This window comes from Plectropomus leopardus, chromosome 1 (genome assembly GCF_008729295.1).
Source record: "Plectropomus leopardus isolate mb chromosome 1, YSFRI_Pleo_2.0, whole genome shotgun sequence".
Classification (NCBI taxonomy): domain Eukaryota; kingdom Metazoa; phylum Chordata; class Actinopteri; order Perciformes; family Serranidae; genus Plectropomus; species Plectropomus leopardus.
The window spans coordinates 9,321,827-9,348,095 of NC_056463.1; the positions used below are offsets into that span (position 1 = coordinate 9,321,827).

The 26,269-nt window shown below is 39.1% G+C and overlaps 1 long non-coding RNA gene across 1 annotated transcript; it reads right to left on the bottom strand.

Annotated features, from left to right (window-relative positions):
• Nucleotides 1–8,675: 8,675 nt before the first annotated feature.
• LOC121947006 lies at nt 8,676–25,908 on the bottom strand. The gene is made up of 3 exons (XR_006106053.1): nt 25,844–25,908; nt 25,623–25,746; nt 8,676–9,044 (listed from the first exon to the last, which is right to left on the bottom strand). It is a non-coding gene; the product is annotated as an uncharacterized LOC121947006 (long non-coding RNA).
• Nucleotides 25,909–26,269: the final 361 nt, after the last annotated feature.

The window sequence follows — 26,269 nt, forward strand, 5'->3', positions numbered from 1 at the left end:
AAAAAAATATGGTGCCAAGTCACCAGAAGCACAGAAAATAAACAGGACTGTAGCAGAGTGCATATGCACATCATTATTGCTGTCTTGTTGGGGTTTTTTTGCAGTTCCTCAGACAACCTAAAAATATTGTTGTCATTGATATCTTACAGTAAGCTTGCTGGGGGGTTTGCACTACCTGAGGCAACTTAAGATTATTGTCGCCGATGTTACTGTTTGTATTGTTTTTATCTTAATTAAAAATATATTTTATGCCTCTTAATTCTTTGTCATTTTCCCATGTGGTATTGAAAATTGTACAGAGAATCAAGTATTTTTCTGGGTGTCAGTATGGAGTTAGAAATTCTAATATCATGACAACTGTAGCCTGTATTTAATTGTTTTTATTCCATTCCTCTTAAATCTGAAGCAGCTAAAAAGGATTACATATTGGAGTCAATATAATGTTTTTGGTGCTGCATAATTTAAAGTGAGCATATGTTAAATCATGCAGCCCAAACGCATCAATATAATGTTGACTGGATAGACATGGCAACCCATTGTCCTGGGGTTTTCCTCCAAAACCCCTTAAACCACTAAACAGATGGCAATCCACAAAATTGTTTTGCTCACAAGAGAGAAAGCTATGCAGCACAGTGAAATTGGCCAAAACCATGACGCAACAACTCGACAGGAATATTAAACCCTCCAAACACCAAACTTAATTACTTTCACACTGGCAGGGTGCGATGTTTGCATCAGTGAATCTTAATACTTATTTCCGTTTCTCATCACCAGTGCTGGCCCTCTGAGGAGTCGAGACCCCTCCCTCCCTCGAGTAGGGTCTGCCACATGGTTCATAAGCCCCCCTCTCTATGACCACTTCTGCAGCCCACCATAAATCCTTTACAACAAACTCTATAAACTTCTCTGGGCTTGAATATTTATGGATGCCTGTGGTTCCCCAGAGTGCCGTTTTCTGTCTGGGGCTCAACACACGACAGAAACTTCTCTGGCCTGCTCTCAGGGTGGAAAAAAAAAGGCTTGTGAATACACACGTGGTGGTCTGCTCGGCTTGGGTCATAAACAAAATGGCCCCCTGCGGTAAAAGAGGAGTAACATATCAGAGTTTATACAAATCAATAACACAAGCATGAACCAACCTCTGCAGCTGCCTGCGGCTCGCTCTCCCACGGCTCCTGCTGCTCAGGCCTCCTGACCTTAATCAAGCTTAAGTCTTTTAATCAAACAAAGAGTTGACAGGTAGTAAAAATCACTTCAGGCTGTATCCACTCATCATCGGATCTTATTCGGAAGTCCAGCTTCCCACATGGTTCAGTGCCAAAACAGCCATTTAAGTCAAATTACTAAGATGAAAACCTGCCAGTATCTGTCTACGTTGACGCAATTAAAATGTAGACACTGCGCCGCATTACCTTTAATACGCTTCTAATCTTTTATACTGTTGAGTTTGAGCCTCTCAGCAGTACATGACCTTAAAGTTTAAGCCATGTGTGAAAGAAGTGAATGGTGAAATGAAAAGTTGCGCATGCTGTTGCCAATACTTAATGTGAACTTGTTGCTGCAACATTGTTGAAATAAAAAGTTGCACATGCTGTTGCTAATACTTAATGTGAACTTGTTGCTGCAACATTAGCCATGATGAAAGAAGTAACCCCACTGACATCCGCTGCTTTCTGTTGATGTTATTTCTTGAGCAATTAAACATTTTGTACACTGGGGATTTTTGACTTTTGACATATACTGTTATCAAAGGAGTATGCTTTTTTAAAAAAAAAAAAAAAAAATCTATTTTCTCTGGTCACACACTGTTTTATAAGTTAATTTCATACCTAATTGGTAGGTTTGCTTAAATTTTAGTTATATTTACTTAATTTTGTGAAATTGTTGAGACTTACAAATGCGAAATGTGAACACAGCATGTTTTTTCATGAGTGATGGTAACTTACGTTTTTAAATAAACCAAGTTAGTCAAACTCAACTGTACATGTATTTTGCAAGTTGGCTGGAGCATAAATGAGTACTGATATTTATGATAAAATGGCATGACAATGAGTCCTGTTGAAGTCTTAGGTAAAGCCAAAGAGAAAGATTTAGTCTTAATATTTCTAGGTTTTTATTTAAGATTTTATAATGATTGGATTTATTTTGACTGTCTAATATTGTTTGTTTTGCATAAAGACTGGTCTTGTCTCAAGATGCTCAAAATGGCATTTTGTTACAATGAAAATAATGGTAATAATAATAATAATCCAAATAATGATCTGTTGTGCTTACTTTATTAAACACAAACAGTTTCCCAAATTTAACTATCTAAACACAACTGTACAGTTGAGGCAGACTCACTAAGGTTTGATCAAGTTGCTATCACTTAAAAATTTTGTCAATTTTACTTGTCACTTTTAAGTTTACTTCACAAATTGAAGTATATACAACAAAATTTTGAGTAAACCTAACACATATAACAGAAGAATAGTTATATTTACTACCTTTTTCAAGGCAATTCGTTTTCTCGATTTTTCAAATTAAGATCAAATTGTCTGATTTTACAGTGCATCTGGCTTGAACACAAAGTTCTCCATTCAGCCAAGATTACATGTAAATAGCCATGTTTACATCCCTAATGCCAATATACAAGTTTAAGTTAGAGAATTAAACATTGCTGTACCCTGAGTAATATGTTTACAGGCAATAAATCACTTGTATATTACTTTAGTACTTTCCCTCATAATTGAGAGGATGTGTTGAGGGAATCAAACTGTTCCACATCCTGTTTGTTCCACTTTAGCCAGAAACAGTTTTGCATCTGGGTCACAACAGGGGTCAGGTCCAGTTTAGTAAATTTACACTATATGTCATATAATGTGAACAGTTGCAGACAAGGAAGAGAGGATGTTATGTAGGATACAGTCTGGCTCACAAGATGTAGACTGTAGGTATAAGGCCTTGATTTGGCGATTTACTTTCAAAATCGCTATCTCTAAGGCTGGGTATCACCACTGATTTCCTGAGTCAGTTTCGATTTTTGATTCACACAGTCTCAATTCAGTAGGTCTGGCTATAGGCTGTATATCGTACCTTTTTTAGGACCTTGTTGATGAGGCTGAATGAACACCAGAAAAACATACGTCAGCACATGAACGCTTATATCATCTACATGTGATTGAAAAACAACTGGAAATCGACCCTCACAAAACTGTTACTTATTTAATATGGGCAAAAGAATCAAAGCTCTTTTTTTGCCCATATTGAAGCCCATATTACACAAATGAATGAAATAATTAACAATAAATTAAACATTTTATAATAAATTAAATATTCAGTTATTAAATAATTGCCCATATTAAATAAGTAATTTTTTGTGAGTGCCAGTGTTCAAATTGTTTTTTGATCTTTGCCACAACTGTGCACCTCTACACACTGTCTTAGATTTTTGGAGTTGTCTGCACTGCAAACAGCAAGTAAGTTGGACCTCGTGCTGATTTTTTTTTTCTTTTAATGTAAAGCATTTGAGAAATTAAAAGAATAAAAAAAAATCTTTTTATTTGCTAACCCAGTCGTTTAAATACAAATAGTTATTTGCTGTGCAGCATTTTTCAACATAAGATGGTTAACACAGTATGCAGTCTGCCAAAATCTCTGAAAGTAGACAAATTTATTTTTTTCTCAAGATGTATACTGTCCTATTTCCCACCCATAGTCAACCATACCCAGTGGAGACAAATATTGTAGCTTTAATTGTTACATTTAAATTTATGTAATATAGTTTATAAATGGAAGGAAAAATAAATGAAAATGATAGGGGTGATTATTATCTGGAGAACTGTTTCATGAATATAATTTTCTTTTACCATTGCTCATGTACTGCTCACCACCATGATACCCACTACTTAAAATCGTAATAATGTTCTCCGGGGCCTCAGAGGCCTTCAGTGCCTTTGGATAATGTTCAGCACAGGAAACAGAAACCTTGCCACACCTCATGAAACTGTGACACAACACAGAACCAACACAGTAATTTCATTGTGTTCTGTCATGTGTTTTCAGAGGTGTTAACATGTGGTGTAGTGGAGGTGGCACAGCCTGTGCTACTGTCCAAGTTCTGCAGTTAAAAACCCCTGACCTTGGTGAAAAAAACTCGATAGTTTTTACAAGTCTCTCAGCACCCCTTCACAGTGGTAATGTTTCACTTTTTCTTTTTCTAATAACTTCCACTCTTTCTAATAACAGTAATTCCCCTCGTTTTTCCCTCTGATTCATAAGTAATATGTCTTTAAGGGGAAAACACTGCTCATGGAGGTCTGCCAATACCCAGCTAAAGAAAAATAACTCGCAAGTAATTTCCCCCTGGAGTTGGTGGATGTATTAAGCCAATCTGACTGGGCTGGACGTGAATGTTTGCTAGATTTTAAGAGGAGGGGGATGGTGAAGGTGGTGGGAGTGCATCTGTGTGTGTGTAGGTGGGTGTTAATGTGTTGACATGATTACAATTACAATCAACCAGATGCTGACAGTACTTAGCATCCCCTCCCAATATAATGCTGTTTTTTTTTCCTAATACGTGATTGAGTGTTGAGTGACTGCGCAACTCTCTGCATTTCCATTTTATTTTCCATTTAAAATCATGTGGTAAGCGCAAAGAGTTCATCAACAGGCTGCGTTACTGTCAGTGGGCAATTATAAAGACCTGCTTCACTAAGCAGGTGGTTTCCACTGTCGAATCCATCCACAGCCTGCAGTAACATGCTTTTTCTGAATTCTGGCCCACAGTGACTTTAACATTAACATTAAAGTGTGAAAGGCTTGACTGTCCATTACATTGGGCGTCTAGACTCTGACCTCAACACAAGCAAAGGCTCTGCACAAGCAAAGACTGGGGAGTGACAATTACTGTAAAAGCTCACCCCAAAACACATTAAATACATTTATTATAATGTAAGACAAGAAGAGTAGCAAATTCTCACATTTGAGAGAGTGGAACCATAAAAACCACAACGCAGAAATATTCTGATACTAGTAAAAGTGGTGCAATCAAAAGTTATGGCACAACATTATACGTAAAGGTCCAGTGTGTAGGATTTAGGAGATATATTGACAGAAATGGAATATAATATAATAAGTGTGTTTTCTTTTGTGTATAATCACATGAAACTAAGAATCGGTGTGTTTTTGTTACCTTAGAATGAGCCGTTTATATCTACAAAGGGAACAGGTCCTCATCAACGGATAATGCCATGTTGCACCACCGTGTTTCTACAATAGCCCAGAATGGACAAACTAAACACTGGCCCTAGAAAGGGCCATTTGCATTATCACATCAGCCACTGACTTTGCAGCCACTGCACAACAAGAGCATCGGAAAATGACAGATTTTTAGGGTGCTGCTTTCTTCAGTGTTTTTACTGATTTTAATCACAGGGGCAGTTAGTTTTGGAGAGGCGCGGGCCTCTGGGGATAATTCAGCTCGCAGTAAAAACTTCCTGAATGTCTGGATCATAAATAAGGTGAACACACATCAAGGCATGAGAGCAAATGGGTGTGCACACATTTGCAGATGCTGGGAAAGCGGACTGTCTGCGACCTGCCAAAGAACTTCTGAGAAACACTTACTCTTTATGTGAACCTGGTAGGTTTGTTTTGGAGACGAAGACACCTCTGCAGATAATTCTGCTCCTGGTGAAAACCTTTTAAAAAATTAATACTAACGAAATTCTAACCAGGAGAAGTTTCAGCTCCTTACAAGATGAAATAATCACTGCTAGTTGCCACTAAAATTCCTATAAACCTTACACAGTGTTCCATTAAAGTACCAAAAGTATAAGTACTCAATATACAGAATGGTGTATAGCACTGCATGTTATTGGAATATGATGGTTACTTAAATAAATCATGTGTATATCACTTTGATGTTGTAGCTGGTGTATATGTATATGAGGCAAATTTTAACCACTCTACACAGTGTACCTTACTGCTGACCATGGACAGCTTCTGATTTCACCACAAGGTGATCAATAAGTCTCCTCAATCTGCAAACCAACCTGTGACTTAAGTTATCAAATAAATGTAGTGTGATAGAAAAATCCAGTACTTGCCTCTGAACTACAGTGGAGTAAAAGTATCAAGTAGAGGAAAATGAAAATACACAAGTGCAACTTCCTCAAAAGTACCCGAGTAAACGCTATTGCACGTATAAAATACACGACTTACAATCTCTCTTAGCAATGGCATAATAAAACATCTCATCCATATCCATAATTTATGTTTCCACATCTCCTTACGAAGCAAACTACGCACTATAATGTTACCGAGCAGCTTAACTCCAGCACAAAAATAAACAAAACCAACAAGCATCACAGAAGCGGAGACAAAGCACAGAGGTGTATTTTTGTAAACACTTACCTGTCTCTAAAGATGAAGACTGTTGTCCCTCACAGTAGAAAAGTGTCCAGCAGCCATGTCCAATAGTTCCCGCTAGACTTCGTGTCCACTACAGATGAGGATTAGCTTGATATCTCGGCTAGCCTTTAACAACAGTCACTTCTGATCATATGTGCTTCTCCAGCTTCTTCTCCGGGTCCAGTTTCGTTGTAGCCGACATTAAACGTCCCATCAGATTAAATGAAACGATCACAGTCGGCGTGAACTGTCATTTTGTAGAGTTGTTTGTTGTTATCACTGCTAGCTAACACTGGAGAAACTAGCTAGCTAAAGTCAGCAAACTTTCCCGGTTGCTTCATTTAAACGGCGAACTTTTTGGTAAAGTCTCGGTACGGCTGTCTCCTCCTCACAGCTTTTCTGAACATTGTTATAAACCGTATCGTTGACACTTTGGTGGACACATCTTGTTGTTTGATAATTAGTGTTGTTGTTTACAAACAGATGCGAACTTGCTTCCTCTTCCGCGGTCTAAACTGAAATAAATATCCCGCCGTTGGTGGTGCAATACTCCTTTTGGCCACACAAATTAACATGGAGCCACTGTTACAATTCAGGGGGGCGCTGTTTCAGCAGTTCAACACAAACTCAACGGAAATGAGAAACCTTAGAAGAAGAATCCATTTTTATTTATTTATTTATTTTTTTAACGATCATTTTTCAAATTATACAGTACGATGTGCAGGTATATCATACATTTTAAAACACTGAATAGTTTTATTAACATCTGAAACAATGTCAAATACATAAAGATAAAAGATGTATAAAACAAAAACTACATAAAACAAAAACAATAATAAAGATTACATTAAATTTTATGAGGGGGATTTAAACCAAGACATCTTATTACACCTTATTTGTTTTAATTTGATATACATTTTTCAATTATTTAAGAGGTCGTCCTAGCTTTTTGTCTGTTTTTATCTTAGAAACAGAGTCAAAGAGATATTGTAATTCAGTACGCAACAAATGGATATTGGGAGTAATTTGAAGCACTTTAGCTTTGTGAGTGTGATATTAGCCAATAAAACAGACAAGTTTGAGAACATCATCAGTGAAATGAGAGCCCGTATTAAAGTATAGAAACAAGACCATGTCTTCCAAAATTGGGAGAGGCATGAAATTGGATGTCAATCTGTTAAAACATGTATAGATCAACAGAGACACTTCAACTCAGAATTCTTTTTTCAAATTATTACCATAAGTAAAACTAGTAGAAACACTTTGTTTCAAGTAAAAGTACTGAGTGGTTGAGTTTGATGAGTTTTTTTTTTTAAATTTTGATTATTAAAAAAAAAAGAAAAAGGTAAGACATTAACATAACAGATAACTGCCATGAATGGCATGCATAAAACAACATGCATGGACCTGGATTGAACAAAGAGAACAGCAGATGCAATTATAAAAATCAATTAATTTTGTTCTTCTGTTGTTGAAGAAATTGTAAATAAACAACTATATATATATGACTCTAGTTACATTGACTAGCTTCCAGTGTGTACACAAGGACAACTTTAATGACTTGTCTGATATAAATTCTGAATTTGATTTTTAAGTTTTGCTTCCATCCTGATAGAGCTGTTACAGTAACTACTGTTACAGTAACTATGAAAATATAAAACATCAATAATTTAATGCACATAAATATTTCTGCAGCATTTAGATACTGCTTCCTTGGCAGTATTAAAGTCAATAACAGTTTTAAACCTAATTTGCCCTTTAAAAATATCAATAAACATACACACATTCAAGTATATGCAACATTAACAGACAGCATGCAGTTCAGAGTAGATTTCAATAGATAACATCACTCCCTCCATCTGTCCTTTCATCCACAATTGGTTTGATAATTAGTTGTCAGGTACTATTTTGCAGATACTGGTAACTTCTTAAAAATCAGTATTCATGAACACACACGTCAAACCCATATATATATAATATCACAAAGCTTTACTCATTCATCGCTTCCATCTGAAGGTTTTATTAACTTCCAAACAGCCAAAACACACACCAGTTGCCTACACATCAGTAGACAGACAGAAAATGAAGCAGCTTCTTTGAAATGCAGCTCCGGCACAGTACTGTCACAATCAACTATTTTCAGCACGAAGGTACAGAGGAGATCAAACATTGCAGGAGTTTATTAGCATCCAGAGTATCTCTGCTAACAACCAATGGATAAATAATTTATAGCTTTTACCCAACTGCTGCCAAGAACAAGAATGCAAAACAACTTGGCCGGTCTCTGCAAGGCTCTCTGGAACAGAGAGCTGTTTACAGACTACAAGAGCGAGAAAACAAATTTGTACAGAGACAATTTTAAGCATCTAATAATGTGCCACGGTGAGAGAAAGACTGCATCATTATCACACTGTTTTAAATCTCTGAGCTGAAGAGACAAAGTGATGGCCGCCTCAGGAAGGATGGCATCGTATCACAAACAGTGTTTACTTCCACATATGGACGCTCTGAGCGACGAGGCGCCATGCTGAGTGTTTTTCATAATCATTTGAGCAGATGTTGTGGGACAGGAAACTGAGGCATTGTGGGCTTATTTTACGAACATGATTCCCTCTCCTGATGCAAGACTGTGCTGATGAATCATCAGTCACCTAAAACCCAAAAGAATGATAAATATGTGACACAAAATATGTGTAACAACCACATAGAGATAATATGTAGGCAAGTATACAAACAGAGGCAAGAAAAACTATGTAGAAGTTTGACAAAAGAAAAAAAAGACTTCCAATGACTCCTGGTTGATGACCTTTGACCCTTCTCAATCTTGTGGCTCCTTAAAGGAATACTTCGCTGATTTTTGCTTTGTATCAAAACAGTGTGATTAGTACGTGTAAATGAACTCATGGTCATGGTCATGGTTGTCCAAGTGCTGTGGTCATGTCATTATTATTAGTCATGCCGCCATTATGAATATACACATATGACTTATCGCCACAAATATAAACTACAAAATTTGAATGTAATGTTAAATGCTATCATAAATTACATTTATAATTTTTTATGTCTATTACTATAGTTATATGTTATGTTTTTCTTACTTTTACAACATCTATTGCACGTCTGTCTGTCCTGGAAGAGGGATCCCAAAGTAAAGATAAGCAACACTGATCAAATATAAACCAAAATTCAGTTACTGAGTCGCACATTTCTCTCCTCAAATGTTTTCATTGACATGTTTTAGCTGCTGTTTAACTGTAATATAAGATCCGGCTGGCCACCATCATTTCACAGGGACCATTACAAGTGACATCAGGTGCATTGCATTCTGGTAGTTGTAGGTTTTCTACCTCTTGAGCAAAAGCATCCTTTCTTTCTGTTTTCTCTGGTCATCTAGCACCAATTTAAAAAGTATTTGCATCCTACCGCTGCAGAGACAGCCTTGTTTTATGCGAGGGCCTTGATTATGAAATACTTTATTAAGATCGAATAACAGTCAGTGTTAATTCAGTCTCTTGTCCAGGGTCTCTGTATTTTCACAGATGGTCAAATTTCTGTTTCAAAGGCACAGAAAAAACATTCACACTAAGCTATTCCATGAGTTAACTGTTAATGATAATCATCTAACTAAAAGTAGCTGACATCATTTAGGGAGCAATTGGGATTTTATGCATGATCGCAAATTTTCCACAAAATATAACCTATCATCACAGTCACCATAGTTAGAAGCCCCTCTGTGATGAGTAGCACAGGAAAAAAATGATTTATTTAATGTAAAACTGCTCTATTCAGTGTTTTACTGGTTTTAATTACCTGGTGCATTCATTTTGGAGAAGAGACCTTTGTAGATAATTAAGCTTCTAGTAAAAACCTCTTGAGCAATAAACACTAAAGGAATTTTAACCTGGAGAAGTTTCACCTGGTTGCACTGCTGGATGACTCTAAATCCTCCTGAATCTTACACACTGTTCCTTTAAGAGCAGTGAAACTGAACCAAGACAGCAAAGTCAGAGGCCGGAAAACCAAAACAATGGGGTGAAAGATACTGAGATGCTCCATCTTGCAAAGAGGAACTGAGAGTCTGGTGATAATTCACTGTGGGTTTGTCTACCAGTGACCCCCTTCACATACAGTCATGTGCAGGGGCATCACAGTGGGACTGATTACCCAGAGCCCCAGTAGGAGGGGGCCCTCAAAAAAGTCTGAAATGAAAAAATCATTTGCAATTTTTAATATCTAAGTAGTTAGTACCATAAATAAATTAAAGTTTGCTAAATAAATCGGTTGAAAGACTCACGTTTGTATGAAAAAAAAGCAGTGAAGGCTCTCTGAGCACCCCTTTAACGGGTGCAAAATGGTTCAGTCCACCCCTTCACTATGGTTTGTCTCTAAGCACAGCTACTGTAGTGTTGAGGAAAGTGACTGCTTATGCTTCTGGAGCAACAAAGCACACTGTCACATCTTTCTCAAAGAATTGGAGTTCAATAAAAGAAAAGAAAGAAAGAAAGAAAGAAGAAAGGAAGCATACGGTCTTTTTAAAAATAAATAAAAAGAGAGAGGGCAGGGAGCTCACAGAGACTGGTCATGCATAGGGCCCAGAATTTGGTGCTACGCGCCTGGTCATGTGATCCATTGCCAATATAAAAATATTGTTTACAGCTGCTTCAATAACAGATAAAAAAGTAAAATGTGCAGAGTGTGGTTGGTTCAAATGGTACAAAAGTACCCAAGTAAAATCCATACGACTGAAAAATACAGTAAAAAAGCATCTCTGTTCTCCAAACTTGCTCCAGTTACTGCAGTGGTTTTACAGTAATTAGCTGGTTTCCAGCTCTGCACAGACGTCTTTATACACAGAGGTATAACTTCAACATTTAAGGGTTAAAATACAAACGAGGGATTAAAGACGCTGTGAAACAATGGAGGTGAAAAAAGAGCACCAATCTAATTAAGATCTCAATCACTCAATTAGACTTGAGCAGGAGAAACAAATGGCAAATAAATTCTTTCATCATAACAACCGGTTTAATTGCTCCAAGACGGAGCACTGACATCTGGCATGCCCCCTCCAGACTGCTCGGTGTGTGTATGAAACACACACACACACACACACACACACACACACACAGAATTTGGTGCAACAACATGAAGGGATTGGAAGGGCGGGAGTTCAACGATGAGTGTGCTTGCACTGAGCCCTGACTGTGTTTATGAGCGTGAAACTGCTCGAGTCCAATGGAGCAGCAGTCTGGTTTATCCATCCGCTCTTCAGCCGCATGGTCAGCAGAGAGCGGTCGAATTAATGGCATTGAGGGCCGTTTTGTCTCATGAGAGCATCAGACAGAGAATGAGGCCACTTGCTCTTTAAGAAAGTCAAGATGTGGTTTAGGTCGACACACAACGTGATCGTTGACATGACAATCTGAGAGAGTTTGTGGGACCCAGGAACTGCCGTGGTGGCCGGAGGTGCCGTGCCAAAAAACAAAAGACAACTCAAAGGGAGCACGCTCCCCCCTCCCTCCCCTCAGCCTCGGTTTCTCAGTACTCAGCTGCACCACGTCTTGTTATGAGTCTGTCTAACCACTTCCTCATGCTGCTGGCAGAGAGGTCAGGGTTCAGTCAGGTCCTCTGACAGCCAGAACAGGCTGCAATAACAAGAACGCTGCAAGCCAGAACTCTCTTTTCATTTTCTCTGCTCAGCTACTACCTTTTTTCTCCAACCCACAGCCCCTCTCTTTTCCTTCCTGTATCCACAAATCATATTTTTCAGTAAATTTGTCACAGAGGTGGCCCTGTTATGCACACCCTCCATGCATGTCAGTGTCATTCCGACGCCGTCTGATCTTTGTCTGAGGCGAATAAAGGTCAAAAACAAACCGCCATCTGAAGGAATTTTGAAATTAGCCAAACAGTCACAGATTTTGAAACTGCGCTCATGCAAGAAGCAGGACATGTTGCACAAAGATGATGAAATCTATGAAAATGTGATAAATAAATGAAAGGATTTAGCTCCTACAGCAGCTCTGATGAATGGTAGTTCCTCTCATCACACTCACATCAAAACACAGTCTTCTCTGAGGGGGAGCGGCACTGTGAGTGAAGCCAGTCCACTCAGTCTGCTGCTTTCAAAAGGGGATCTCGCCTGAAACAGGCTCTGAACAGATGGGGATCTGCTGCTCTCTGCTGGCTAACACTGAGGCTGCAGCTGTGACACAAAATCCATGGAAAACTTCAGAAAGCAAATAGACATAAATTCACAAAAAAATGACACTAGGGTAAAACTGCTAATAGTTTTTGGTTTTTTTTTGCTTTTTGGCTTTATTTGATAGAACAGCTTCAGGATGAAAGGGGAAAAGAGAGGGGATGATATGAAGCGAATGGCCACGAGTTGGAATCAAACCTGCGGCTGCTGCAGCAGGGACATAGCATTTGTACATGGGATGTCTGTTCAACAGGGTAAGCACCAGGTTCCCCAGTTTTTTTTCTTTATTATTTCTTTATTTATTCTAACATCATTTTTGTTTTTACATGCATTTTATAATTTCTTTAACTTTTTCTTTTTACCTGTCGCCTATCGCTGCTGTATTTGTGCTACAACAACTGAATTTCCCTTCAGGAGATCAATTAAAGTTTATCTTATCTTAAATATTTTTGGCTTTAAAGGTGTTTAGGAGTGTTTACATGTACTTCAGGAGCAGAACGTGTAGCCTCTGTTGCCCCATGGATCAAGATATAATATTAACAGTTAGGTTTTTTTTTCTGTGTGGTTTATCTAATGCAGATGTGGAATCTGCTTTAGATAAAATTGAAGTCAGCGATTTCTCCTCATTTTAAAAACCCAAGAATAAAGTGTGCATTGCATTGTTTGTGCCAACAAAGATGAACAAAAAAGAAAAAAGCAATTTCAAAATTTCAGTTAAATTTCTGACACATTTCTGATAAAATTAACAGTTGAAGAACTTAACTTCTGTCAAATAAACACTCTCCTTAACCATAAATATTATTGTCAGTATTATGACATATGTGACATATGTACATTAATACATCTTCTTACAACAGTTTGCTAACTTCGGTTTTTTTGATATCTAACAAATAAGCATGGGTTATATACAAACGACAGGCGCACGATTACCTGAGTTACAAACAAATTATAGTGTATAACTTTTCATAGGTGTACATACATACATCTGGTCATATACACAATGTTTTTTTCACTGTTTTGTGTAACAGTTTTAAAGTCAGGAAAAACAATGTTTTCCAATAGGTTTAACAGTTTAGCAAGTAGCTATGCACTGTACCCAAATTTAATTGCAAAGCGTATGGAGGAGCAGCTTTCTGTCCTCATGCACCAAAGGTTTGGAACAAACTCCAGTCACAAATTAGACAAACAACTTCTGTTGTGTTTTTTCCATTATCAACTTGTTATTATTACTTGTATCATATTGTTTTTTTCTTTTAATCTTTAATTTTATTGTTTTCACTCCTTCCATTTTTAACACTTGTGTCATTGATTTGTTTCTCTTGCAAAGCACTTTGAACTGCTTTTTTGTTTTAAAAGATGCTACACTAATATCTCATAATTATTACTTTATTTTTACTTTTTTTTTATTACTATTTTTTTTCTTCTGCCAAGTCTATACCTATGGTACATTGCAGAGTATCTTTTAAACATTATAAGACTTTATGACACATTAGTGAGTCCTTATTTGACTGTTATGTAGCGGTTCATGTAATTTTGTTGATTTCAACTGATAACCTTCGATCTAGTTGAGAATAAACTAAAAAGACTATGAAATTGCAGAGATTGTTTGTCGTTTGCCATTTTTCACACCATGTGGGCTGATAGTCCTTTTTCTCTGATCTGGTGCTGGTAATGGGGTTGAACCATTATCTCGCTGTTGACCCACATACTGTATTCATGAGTGAAATCAGAAAAGGTTCACTCCAATATTTTGATATTGTTGCACTGAATGAGTCCACATAAAAACAGCCATACATGCAGCAGCACATAAAACATCCTCCCACATGTGTCCAGCAGCCATGTGAAGCTGCAAATACAGCAGTCTGTAAGACATTAGAGTGCATGTTCCTATAAATCACCAGCATACTGTGTTAAACTAATGATGGTTCTGCACAAAGAGGAATAATACAAGACAACGTGCTGGTGTGGCTTAATTCACCACACAAAAAACCTCACACCAGTTTTCAGCTGGTGTCTGAAGTTGTTTCCCCATTATTTTTTATTAAAAACAGACTATCAATCAGCCATCTGACTTACAGATCCCCATCAATACCAAGCCTATCAAACATTATCATTTTTAAATTTACATAGCATATAAGATTGCAATCATTTTTTCCAGAATATTATTATATAGCCATAGTCAGCAGCACTTAAAAACACAGATTTTTAACGTGAAACTGCTTTATTCAGATTTTTATTGGTATAAATCATCGGGTCTGTTTATTTTGAGGAAGAAGATGCCTCTGCAAATAATTCAGTTTCCTGTAAAAACTACCTGAATGTCTGGATCTTAAGTTATCAGAGAAAAAAGGTGATCAGACATTAGAGTGTGCTGAGCTAGCGGCTCGTCTGGGACCAGCCAAAAAGCATCAGGGAGACACCCATTTGTAATGTGAAACCACATTAATCTGTTTTTTTATACTGGTTTAAATCACCTTGTCCATTTGTTCTGGAGAGGAAGAGACCTCTGTGGATTATTCAGCTCCCTGCAAAAACCTGCTGCACAATGAACACTGAAGGAATTTTAACCAGACGTTTACGCTGGGCACACGCTTGGGGAAAGTTTCAGCCATTCGCAATCTGCAATTCTCACCGCTAGATGCCACTAAATCCTACACACTACTCCTTTAAAATGTATGGATAACCTTAAGTAATTTTAAGGCAAATCTGCTCATGACCTTAACACATCCATCTCCTAAATCCCCAATTTGTTCTAAATTCCCACTTGAAGAAAAAAGGAGAGATTGAAGTATTGTTATTTGTGTAGCATCCACTGAATTATATTTATAATTCAGTGGATGCTACAAAAAGAGATTAAAGTCTAGTTCATCATTTATATTTCATAGCTTAAAGAAATCCAGAATTTCTCAGTCTTTATCAATCTGTCATTCTATAATTTTCACCTATTTTTTATGACAATAATTTTCTCAAGTTTATTATTGTTTATTTATGTGTTTGACTTTAAAATCTATGGATGCATTGGTGCTTGTTGTTAACTGTCTTTTTGTAAGGTGGCCTTGAGAGCTTTAAAAGGCACCATTAAATACGTATAATTACTATTATTATTATCATCATTATTATTATTGATCTCCTTTCACCTCTTGACAAAATAACTTCTCATTTCTTATACATTTAGAAAAAAAGGAAAAAAAAATATGAGTGACTGCTAGACTGTGACAACAAATCAAAAGATTTGGGGAAATAAAAAGTCATTAGTTATGTTAAAGTTATTTCATGCTCCTCTTAAGTAGAACTCACACTACCGTGACAAGCAAATGAAACGGGTCAGACAGCAACAACAAAAACAACAAAAAGCAAATGCAGCGCGGTGAAAAGAAAGACTGCTGGAAGTAGTTTTATCGGCGAGGTACCAGATGTTTGCATTTGATCTTCCAGCGAGCAGCAGCTCACAATCCCACAGGGAGCATGTTGGTATTAATAGGTCGAAGGGTGTGAGTGTGTTTGTGTGTGTTTGTGGGATACATAAGTGGGTCAGAAATCTGGTCGCAGGGACGCTCTGGTGGGTCAGCAGGCGGATTTGAAGGTGTGTTTGCACATTTCTGGCGAGGGTGTCCATCTGAATGGCTTTGACCTCTCAGGTCGGATTCAATATTTGTTGTGCGGATGATTTATAAATATTTCCCTTTGGTCTCGCCAAGGGCAAGATATCTTGCCAAGGGAAAAGCTCTCTCTGAAGTGAGGCCATGAAAGTCACGTCTGTGAGATGCCTGCATGATTTCACACACACTCATACACACCTCGCATGAATGTATTCACAAAATCTACTGTCTCTCTGCCACACACACACACACACACACACACACACACACACACACACACACACACACACACACACACACACACACACACACCTCTGCAGCTCGTCAAAGCCAAATAACCCTGATCAGGTGAACAGGAGTACTTCCCACGAGATTAGGAACTGGAGCGCCGGAAACCTCCAATCATTGTGAATTTGCATCAAAGACACAAAGAGGCAGTCATCGCCCAACGAGGCTGAGATCACAGAGAGGAAAACGATTTCACACACCGACAATCTGAAGTCAACTCTGTGTTTAAACTCGTGTTTAATGAGAAGAGGAGAAAAAAGGGCTGCAATTAAATTAGGTTACTTCACAGCAGGGTTTGGATAAGAAGGGGTGTATTTGGGAGATTCGGGGCTTAGTCCTCGAAACCTTTGAGTGGGTCTGGGGCTGTACGTGTAAAGGCAAATTATCTTCGTATTATTATTATTTCAGACACTTGTGTGCGCATGTTAAAGGTCTAGTAGGAACTGTGGCATCTAGGTGTGAGGTTGCAAACTGAAACTTCTCCTGTGTGTTTAGTGCGTAGGAGAACTTTGGTCGCGGCCACAAAAATGCGTAAGATTGCCACAATATGCAGATGATAATGCCACCATCACCTGCAGATTAAGATTTTCTGTGCATATATGCTTTTGGGTGTACACACTGACCATGAACATAAAAAAGACCAAAAGGGGTGTGGGGTGGTAACTAGATCATTTATACACCTTTTGGATCAAAAAAAGTAAATGTCTGCAGGTTTTTTAGGCACAGGAAAACGCATTAAAAATTGGCTATAGACTCTGCTCCTATTGCAAGTACACCAAAGCTGTGTCCACTGCTCTGCAGCAGATGAGTATGCTGTTCTTTGTGTATTTTTTAACTTCTGTGTCATGTTAAATGTCATGCACAGGCTGGAAAAGAGAATAATCATCAGTAGAGAGCAACATGGAGGTCAATGTAAAATATTAATCTGCAAAGTATTTATAGCTGTCAAATAATTAGAGAAGTCTGAAATGTAGTGGAGTACAAGTGTGAAGAAACCTATCATGGAAATATGACTTGACTTACCTAAAGTTAACCATTGAAAATGTCAAAGCACTTTGGCCCAGCAGATATACTACAGTAGATGACGTCAGCACAATTGCAAACTTCTAATTTTTGACGCACATGCTTACGATTTGACCAAGTCCAGTCAAAACTTGCCTCCATTTGAACCTTTACAGCAGACGATTTAAACATTTATTTGGCTAAATTTACCCTGAAGAATTCCTGATTCTGAGCTGTGTTGACTAAAGACTACCAAATGTGGAAAACAGGAGAAAATGAATACAGATGTTTTAGTTTTTACAGCCTGTTTACATCTTGTGAACTCCTGCCCAAAGAAAAGAGTCTCCTTTTATGTTTGTAATGAGATGGTTCGACAATATAACCATGTATCACATGCTCGGCTCTTAACCACTGGTTTCGTGCTGTTAAGTTGATCTGAAGTCAAACTTGTTAATAACTACGATCCAACGTGACGATAACTCAGCAACTGGAGCCCACGACTGAGACAGAGGAGAGGCTTTGAGTGTTTGACCTTTTGACCTCAACACTACTGAAACCACAGCTCTGTTGAGGAAATGAACCCCTGAACCACTATATCATCATCAACCCACTACAAAGAAAAAACTAATTCATGTTGGGCCAGAGGCAGCAAATTAGGCAAAGAGCTGGACGCTCTAAATTGGTCTCAGTTGCGTCTAAATGGAAAACAATCAGTGAGTGTTTTTAAGTTTGAGCTTTATAAAGATAAATGCAATGCTTTATAAATGCAAACACAAATCATCTTACCAATTATCCAGCCATACTTGACTGTGTTATTTTCTTTGAACATTTGACAAAAAAGGAGGAGGGGGAATACTTCAACCCCAGATGACCATTTGTAGTGTCAAATGGTCAGTTATGGTCAGTTTATCAGTTATGAACCCAGTGTTATGCCGAGTTTGAGAAAAAAATCTTTTTTTTCTTGCATGATGACTCCTGCAAACGAAGAATCCAAAAACAGAAAAAAGTCTTTATGAATTTAAGTCACTGTAGTCTGCATTTATAGTATAATATATGCATAATATAGTTTTGCTGTAGTCAACAGCAAAACTATATTAAAACATCTGTTTACAAAGTCGCACAAAACTCAGTCCTTGTTTTATTTATCCAGTCGTATGCTCAGTGCTTCCCAAACAGACAGATCTTTCTGACAGGAAACTGAACTGAGAGTTAAACGTGTCTGTGCTCTCTTCAAAGCCAGACTCCACTGACAAAAACTGTAATTTTACTTCACTGAACATGGGAGCTGCTGGTCTACCTCTGCCCAGATCTGCAGTTTGTTTGTATTTTTGTGTGACTTTGGTAAATCCAAACTAAACCTATAAAACGCCAAAGTCAGAGAAAAGCAATTTCAGTAGCTGGCTAAGCTATCTGACCGGCTAACCTCGCTAAAATGATCAAAACACTGCACAAAAACAATAAATACTATTAGCAATAATTAAAGGCTGACTGTAAAAAGTGACATTACTAACTCTGAGATGAAGAAGCACTGTGATCACTAAGGTCGGAGGCGAAGGTACTGTAGAGTTGACAGGATGTAAACAGACTTGAAGTCAGTAAAATGGATATATGTCAGACCACACCGTACAAGCAGAGAATAGTGTTGCTGGAATAAGTCATTTTAACACACCTGCTCTGCGGTTAAACTCAAACTCACAAACTCATGAGATATTCATGTTTTGTTCTAGGACATATTATGTCGAGTGGGGCATTTATTAATATGTTCTAAAAACAAGTCTCTAAAGTTGTGGAAGCCTTTATGTGTCTTAAAAAACATGGTTGCTGACAAGTGAGACTACAGAACGTCATCCTGTCAAACACAGTGTTACAGCCTCATTGTGATAACGTTGTTGAAGTCATGAGACATGAGACAGTGGTGTAGCCTAACCATAAACTGTATATGAAGATGGACAATGCGCCACTATTAACCCCCGCTATTCTTAAGTGAGGCTAAAACATCCAGGATACGGATGCTGCCATCTTATGCTGGTGAAGTAATTCGCCGGAGTCTGCGTATTAGCGTTATCCCTGGTGGGGGAGTTGTTTTGTAGAATAACAGAACTCATTAAAACCAAACTTGTCAGGAAAACAAAACTTGAGCAAACATCAGGGTGATGAGAACTACCTTTTGTGACAGAAACCATTTTGGGAAAAATTAGTTTGACTTTTGCATTCAGCCAATGTGCCATCCTGTACTGCAGTCTGACACCAGGGGGCAATCAAGATTGAAAAGCCACACTTTGGGGGAACTGTCATGTTGTTTATCTTCATATACAGTCTGACGGCCGCACTGTAAGAGCGCCCTCTTGTGGCTGTTGTCACCTCCTGGTATTATAACCTCTTTGGTTTGACTTAGCATAAAGATCACTAATTAACATGGTATAACCAGTTTATTTAATTCATACAGAAATATGGCTTTATATTGATTAATGTTTCAGTGCATATATTCAGCAGCCACAAATGATCCTAGTCTTCCTTCTGGTTTAAGTGCTAAAAGCTTGTTGAAGTCATCTATTCAAATACTGCAAGAGATTTTTCCAAATAGCAGCAGAAAGTCAAATATCTGCACCACTCAGTTCTCTATGAGAGTCTTAAGCCTGAGTAATATGTAACAGTTAGTCTTCACTGTATCACTGAGCCACCCTTCGTGTCAGCGGTCTGTTTCGGCTGAACTGGCGACTCAGCCAGCGTGCCATCCCAAGACACCACAACTGAAAATGGAGCGGCTCCCAAACGCCAACATCAAATCAGCGTCAGCCCTCCAGACTCACAGCTTTTCATCCAGTCCTCATCTTGGAATCAAACGCAGCCTTTTCCAACCGCACTAACAAGCTCAAGCTAACACCCTCAGGCCTAACCCAATGTCTTTAAGATGATTGAAGCAGCCAGAGGTGGCCTGAGCCATGTTTCCAAGCACCAAGCAACCCCAAAAGCCTTATCCTATTAAACCACATACACTGTCTCATGTGTTGCGCCACGAGCAGACATGCAAAACTGGGGCGATTTTCCGTTTGAGAGCGAGAGATTATTGTAAAAGAAGTGGTGGGAAGGATGACAGTCGGAGGGGAGAGGGAGATGTGGCGGTTTGGCCGCCATCTGTTTCTTGCTAAGTCAATGAAGGGAGGAAGAAAAGCTGAGCAGATACACCAAGCATTAGTGGTTAACCAACTACTAATGAGGGGAAAAAGAAAAACATTGAACTCAGATGAAACCATTTAGCATACAGTGGTGTACGATGTCTGTACTGGGTTTCAGGGAAAGACGGCCAACACTCACGTAAGCCTTGTGTGCAATAACCAGAGGGATATAAAGAAGTGGAGGTTCTGTTTCTAATATATCTAAACTTGTGTGTTTTAAACCGTCAACAGAGTGAAGGAATCTGTTTCAACGCATATATTCCCTACATCCGTGATGCTCAACATAAGGCCCATGGGCCAAATCTGGGCCCTGACAGGGTGCCAGGTGGACCCCCCCCCAATAATTTTCTAATTCATAATAAAAATTAAGTGATTCACACTGGGAATTGTTTTTGTTTAGTGTACATAAGGTGCCAGAGTGCATAAAACCGCATCAAAATATAACTTTTTTAAGAGTCAGTGGAGGATCCCTGCACCCCAGACAGGTCCTAGCTAAGCCCCTAATACCCTAAAATCCGACAAAAGTCTTAAAATCCAAGAACATCCTTAAATCCTTAAAAACCAAGACACGTCGTTAAATACTAAAAATATCCTAAAATCCTAAAGGTGCCCTAGCATCCTAGAAACATTATACAATATTAGAAATGTCCTAAAATCCGAGAAATGTCAGACAATCCTAAAAATGTCCGACAATCCTTGGACATTTCTCGGTTTTTAGGACATTTTCTAGGATTTAAAACATCTCTAGGATTTTTTTTTTTTTTATGTTTTAGGACGTGTAGGATTTTAGGACGGCTGTTAGACCTCTGTCGGGGGGTTCCTCCACTAACACTTTTTTTGTTTATGCACTCTGGCACCTTACCAGAGTGGCCACCTACTATAAGTACAAAAACATATTCGTAGGACATTATACAAACTATTGCTTGTGTGTTTTGGTGGGATATCATGCAAACTGTCCTGTGAGGATATGTTGCTATGATACAGCAAATGTCCGGGGCACTTGGTGTACTGGTGTATCCTTGGCATGTGAAGCTCCTGCCAGGGTTTGAGGCTTGAGGGTTTTCATTCCTCTGATCGCTGCTCTCCCCCCCCCCGTCCAAGCTCTGGAATAAATCCTGGGAAATGAGACGGCCTCCTGCCCCCTCGCTGCTATTCATTCCCAGGTGTGCAAATCCCAGGTCAACCCAGGATCAGACAGTTACACTGCCAAAGTGTTAGAAACGAAGAATAATAAATGACGGCGGATAAAGAGTATGGGGGGAACGTGAGATGAGGAGCGAGAGAAAGAAAAAGAAACAAGACAGAATAAAAGAAAGAGATGGAAGAGACAGAGCTTGCGTTTGGGAATGTGAGCCATGCTGAAGCCATTCAACTCAAATCAGCACCATGTGTCCTCCAGAGCCTTATTATCCCATAAATGAACTTTATTGAGGCAACAAAGTGCTTTGGTGCTCTGCAAAAACATTAAAGGGGCCTCGCCTGTCTCGGCCCGGAGCCAGGAGCAGTCCGATTCCTCAGGGGACTAATGAAAAAAAGAGGGGCCCCTGGGCCTCGTGTTCGCTGCCCCCAGTGCAGCCTCACAGGCCGACAGGCTGGCACTGAGTAATGGCCTATTAGTTACGGAGAAATAGTTAGAAATTACAACAGGGAGACAAATATGTTGCAGACCTCTTGACTGACGTGACCTGTGGAATTAACCAGGAAGGAAGGATGACAGACGAAAGGTAAAACAGCAGGAAGGAAGTGAGCGGAGGAGGAAGAGAAAATAGATGACAGCGAGGCCGCATGACTGGATAAAGCTGTGTTGTTTTTGGTATTTTTTTAACATTATCAACTGTGCAAAAAAAGTTTAGCACTTTTAACTACATGTCGGGTTTCCATTATAGATTTACGCCAAACTTTACGAAATGTTGATAAAACACGATTACGAGATGACTACGTCTCGATTGAGCGATGTTATCCGACTTCTCCTCTCGCGATAACACTCCAAGAAACATGGCGATGGATGTTCAAAACATTAGCAGGTTTGTTTCTATTGCAGCCACCGTACTAGCCGCCATTATTTCCGAACGAAAGCGACGTAGGCGTGTTATGCGAGAGATAATGGAAAGTCAAGCCTCTCATACGTGAGCGCGGCCACATATGAGGGATTTCTGGGGTTGAGGGTTAATGGAAACCCACCTAATGTATCTTCTACTAAAGACCTCGGATGCAACAGGCCGTTCAACGGTGAATTTTCTGCCGGGGGCCCCCAAGCAGGTTAATCTGGTCACGTATGAGAGGAAGCGTGAAAACAACCATACAGGTGATAAAAGTGAGCTCAGATGAAAAAAGTGGTGAAAAGGGAAGTCAAAACAAAAAGTTGTCACAATTCCTGTAAAACAGGAGAGGAGGAGGCCTTTGAGTTTCTGTTCTGACAAACAATGTGAAGCAGCTCCTCCGGGGAACGAGTGGCGCAGAGGTGGCAGACTGCTGTGTGAGATAACAAACGTTCGTGACAGCTCTGAGCACTGGAAGCAAAGATGTGGGCGTGTATCTGATGTGTATTTAACCACCCGCCTGCTTCCTCAGCCAGTTTACCACTCATGAGCCATGCGGTGGACGGCCAGGGCTTATTCCAACATAAATAAAGTCTCTGATCCTTCTCGGGATGACGAATTTTATAAAGATGGGATTCTTTGCGGCCGGGAAAGGGGTTACAATGGTAAACCAAATGGCCGCAAGTGGATGTATGGGACTGATTAGGAGCCTGGAAATGAGATTAAAGAAAGATCTACCAACAGATTGAATTGTATTTGCCATAATTGCTGAGAACAGCTTATTCAGCGCAGACCGCAAAAAAGAGAATCATAAAACCGAGGAAGGAGGAGGAGTGGAGCAGAGGGAGGGCTGCCACTTGAAACCAGCAAGCTTTGCTCAAAGAAATCAAACCCAGGACAAGCCTTGTATCAATTAGCGAGTGTGTGTGCGTGTTTTGTTTGTGTGTGTGTGAACAGAGGACGGGATAAGGGACGGATTAGCTCTCACTCATAAACTCCAAGTTCTGCTTCAAGCTCGTATTAATGATTTTTTTTTTTAAGTATTAGTAATCTTGATTATTTTCAGGCCAATTCAACCACGCTGTGCTTTTTTAAACGGAAAATTCCCCTGTGCTCAGCGAGTGTGCATGCCTCAAATTTATCTGAAATGAGATAACTGAAATAGCCCTGACCTCTGTTCTCCGCGTCCCGCTGAAAAGAGCTTTAATGAAAAATAAATCTTGTGAGGAGAAAAAAGACCAACAGACAAATCAATAGAGACACGGGCTCAAAGATAAAAGTGAGCGCCGTGTGCCAAAGAGCTACTCGCTCTCATTCCTGGGTTGATTGTGCTTCAAGTGAAACCACATGAGCCGAGCTGTTTCCACCAGGGAAGTAAGAGTGTGTGGAGCTACACACACACACACACACACACACACACACAGAGTATAACTTGAAGTACCCACACACTTTCTATTCCTCTGTAATGTTAAATATTCATGACTAAATGAGCAACAATCATAAACAAACTGGGCTAATGTGCGTCATCAGACCGTGTGGGTGTCGTTTGATCAGATTCGATTGACTGTGAATGAAAACGAACCCCACAACTGTAAAACATTTTGATTATAAAATATTGCTAAACCCTGACTAATGCACAGAAGTCTGTTTGATCCTATTTTTCCATCGTGGCCCCAACCACTTGAAAAAAAGAAGCAAAAACAAAAACACAAATATAGAAATCTCTCATGTACAATAAACAACTTTTTTGACTTTGGCAGAAAATTCTGTGTTCATGTAAAACCACACTGTTCGTAGTAAAAAGCTGATGGAGAAAACGGGGTTTCAGGGCTCTTAAAAAAGTATTTCACCCATATTAAGAGTCCTCACGTCACACTATTCTGTCTTTGCAGAAAGACGCAAATGCTTTGAAGTTGGTGCTACATGACCAGAGGAAACAGAGAAAAGGGACTGTGACATTCGCTTTTGCTCAAAAGATGGAAAACCTACAACTACCACAATGCACCGCTCTGCAGCAGACCAATAAACACATATTACAGTTGAACTGTAAGCTAAAATATGTTTTTCCAAACATTTGAGGAAAGAAAAATGCAACTCAGTAACAGAATCTCAGTTTGCTTGGTTTTATCATTTTATCTAAATTTTTTTGGCCTCTGTTTTCACTGTGCAGGAAGCAGCATGGCGCCCACTTCACGTTCCAAAATTCTCGCCATCATGGTTAAACAGGGCGTTTAAATACGTTTCCGAAAACATCTTAGGTGTGAAATGTGCAATGCAGCAACATTATCATGATTATTTGATCAGCACTGCCTAGTTTTACCATTTGATGGTGTTTCGGTCCAAGTTTGCGAGACAGAGAGGGGCGAGGGTGTCTCTTGATGAGCTGTATACTCTTTGTGGCCGTGGCGGCGGTCTGGTTGGCGGGTAATACCAAAATACAGAAGTACAGTCTGTACTTCGAGCAACAGCCAAGAGCACAGTGGTGTCGTTATTTTCCATCAGTGCCACTGCAGGAAGCTGCAGCTGCGGGACAAAACAGCAGCATGTTGATTAAAAAGAAAAAAAGTTCAAACCATAACCGTATTGCGATTAACGTGTTAAAGGTGACAGCCCCTGTTTTAATTTTTATTTTGTTTTTTAGTTTTTGTTTCATCAGCAGTTAGTTCCCGGAGTTGGTTTGTTTATTTCAGTTGAACTTTCACACTGTTTAAAGTTTCAGTTTAGTTTTTACCACGCCGCAGCCTCCAGGTCTGAAAATGAAGCTGAATGTTGAAGTGCAAAAAACTACAGTTCCTCTTATGGAGTAAATCCCTATAGACTTCCATGTTAAAATGCCCAACTTGTCAGCAGAAATAGACATGTTTACAGCCTGGTCTCTGTGGCTGATTTAAACTTTCATGACAACTGTGATTATTTAATAACTCACCCTGTGGGGAAGAAGCGCTGGCGCTGACTCAGATGACGTGAACGGAGCAGGAGAGGCAGCAGGTGTCGACTCAGCAGAGCAGTGTGGTTGATTACAGAGTATTTGTGTGTGTTTGGTTTTAACTCTGCAATGAGAAAACAAAGGCATTAACAATAAACTGAGACATCATCTGATATTGTGCATTATAAGGTAAATTTAAGTATTAAAGGAAACAAACTTACATGGCTGCTGAACAAGGTCAAACAAAGGGAGGAAGGCAACAAATATCCTCTCATTAACTCAGCTGAGTGCACCTGAGGGAGGAGGAGCCTTTCCAGGCAGGTGTGTTGTATCTATCCACCCTGCTTCAGGTGGGTCATGTGATGTTTCAGGAGCATTTTTTGGGACTTTAACAAACTGGAATATATTTTATTAAAATTTAGGCTGGATTGCAGCAACAAGGATTAACTTTTAAACCTGATTAAATGAAGATTAAGTTTAAGTTCTGTTTCACCAAACCTTAAAACTGTCTTAAAATTAAGATTTAATTTAAACTTCTTTTTAAATCTCAGTTTAGTTTACAACTTTAAACTCCAGTTTAAACCGTGATCCAGGGTTAACTTTAAACCTACAGCTGAGGAGGTTTAACTTTAAGTGGCTGCCTTTTT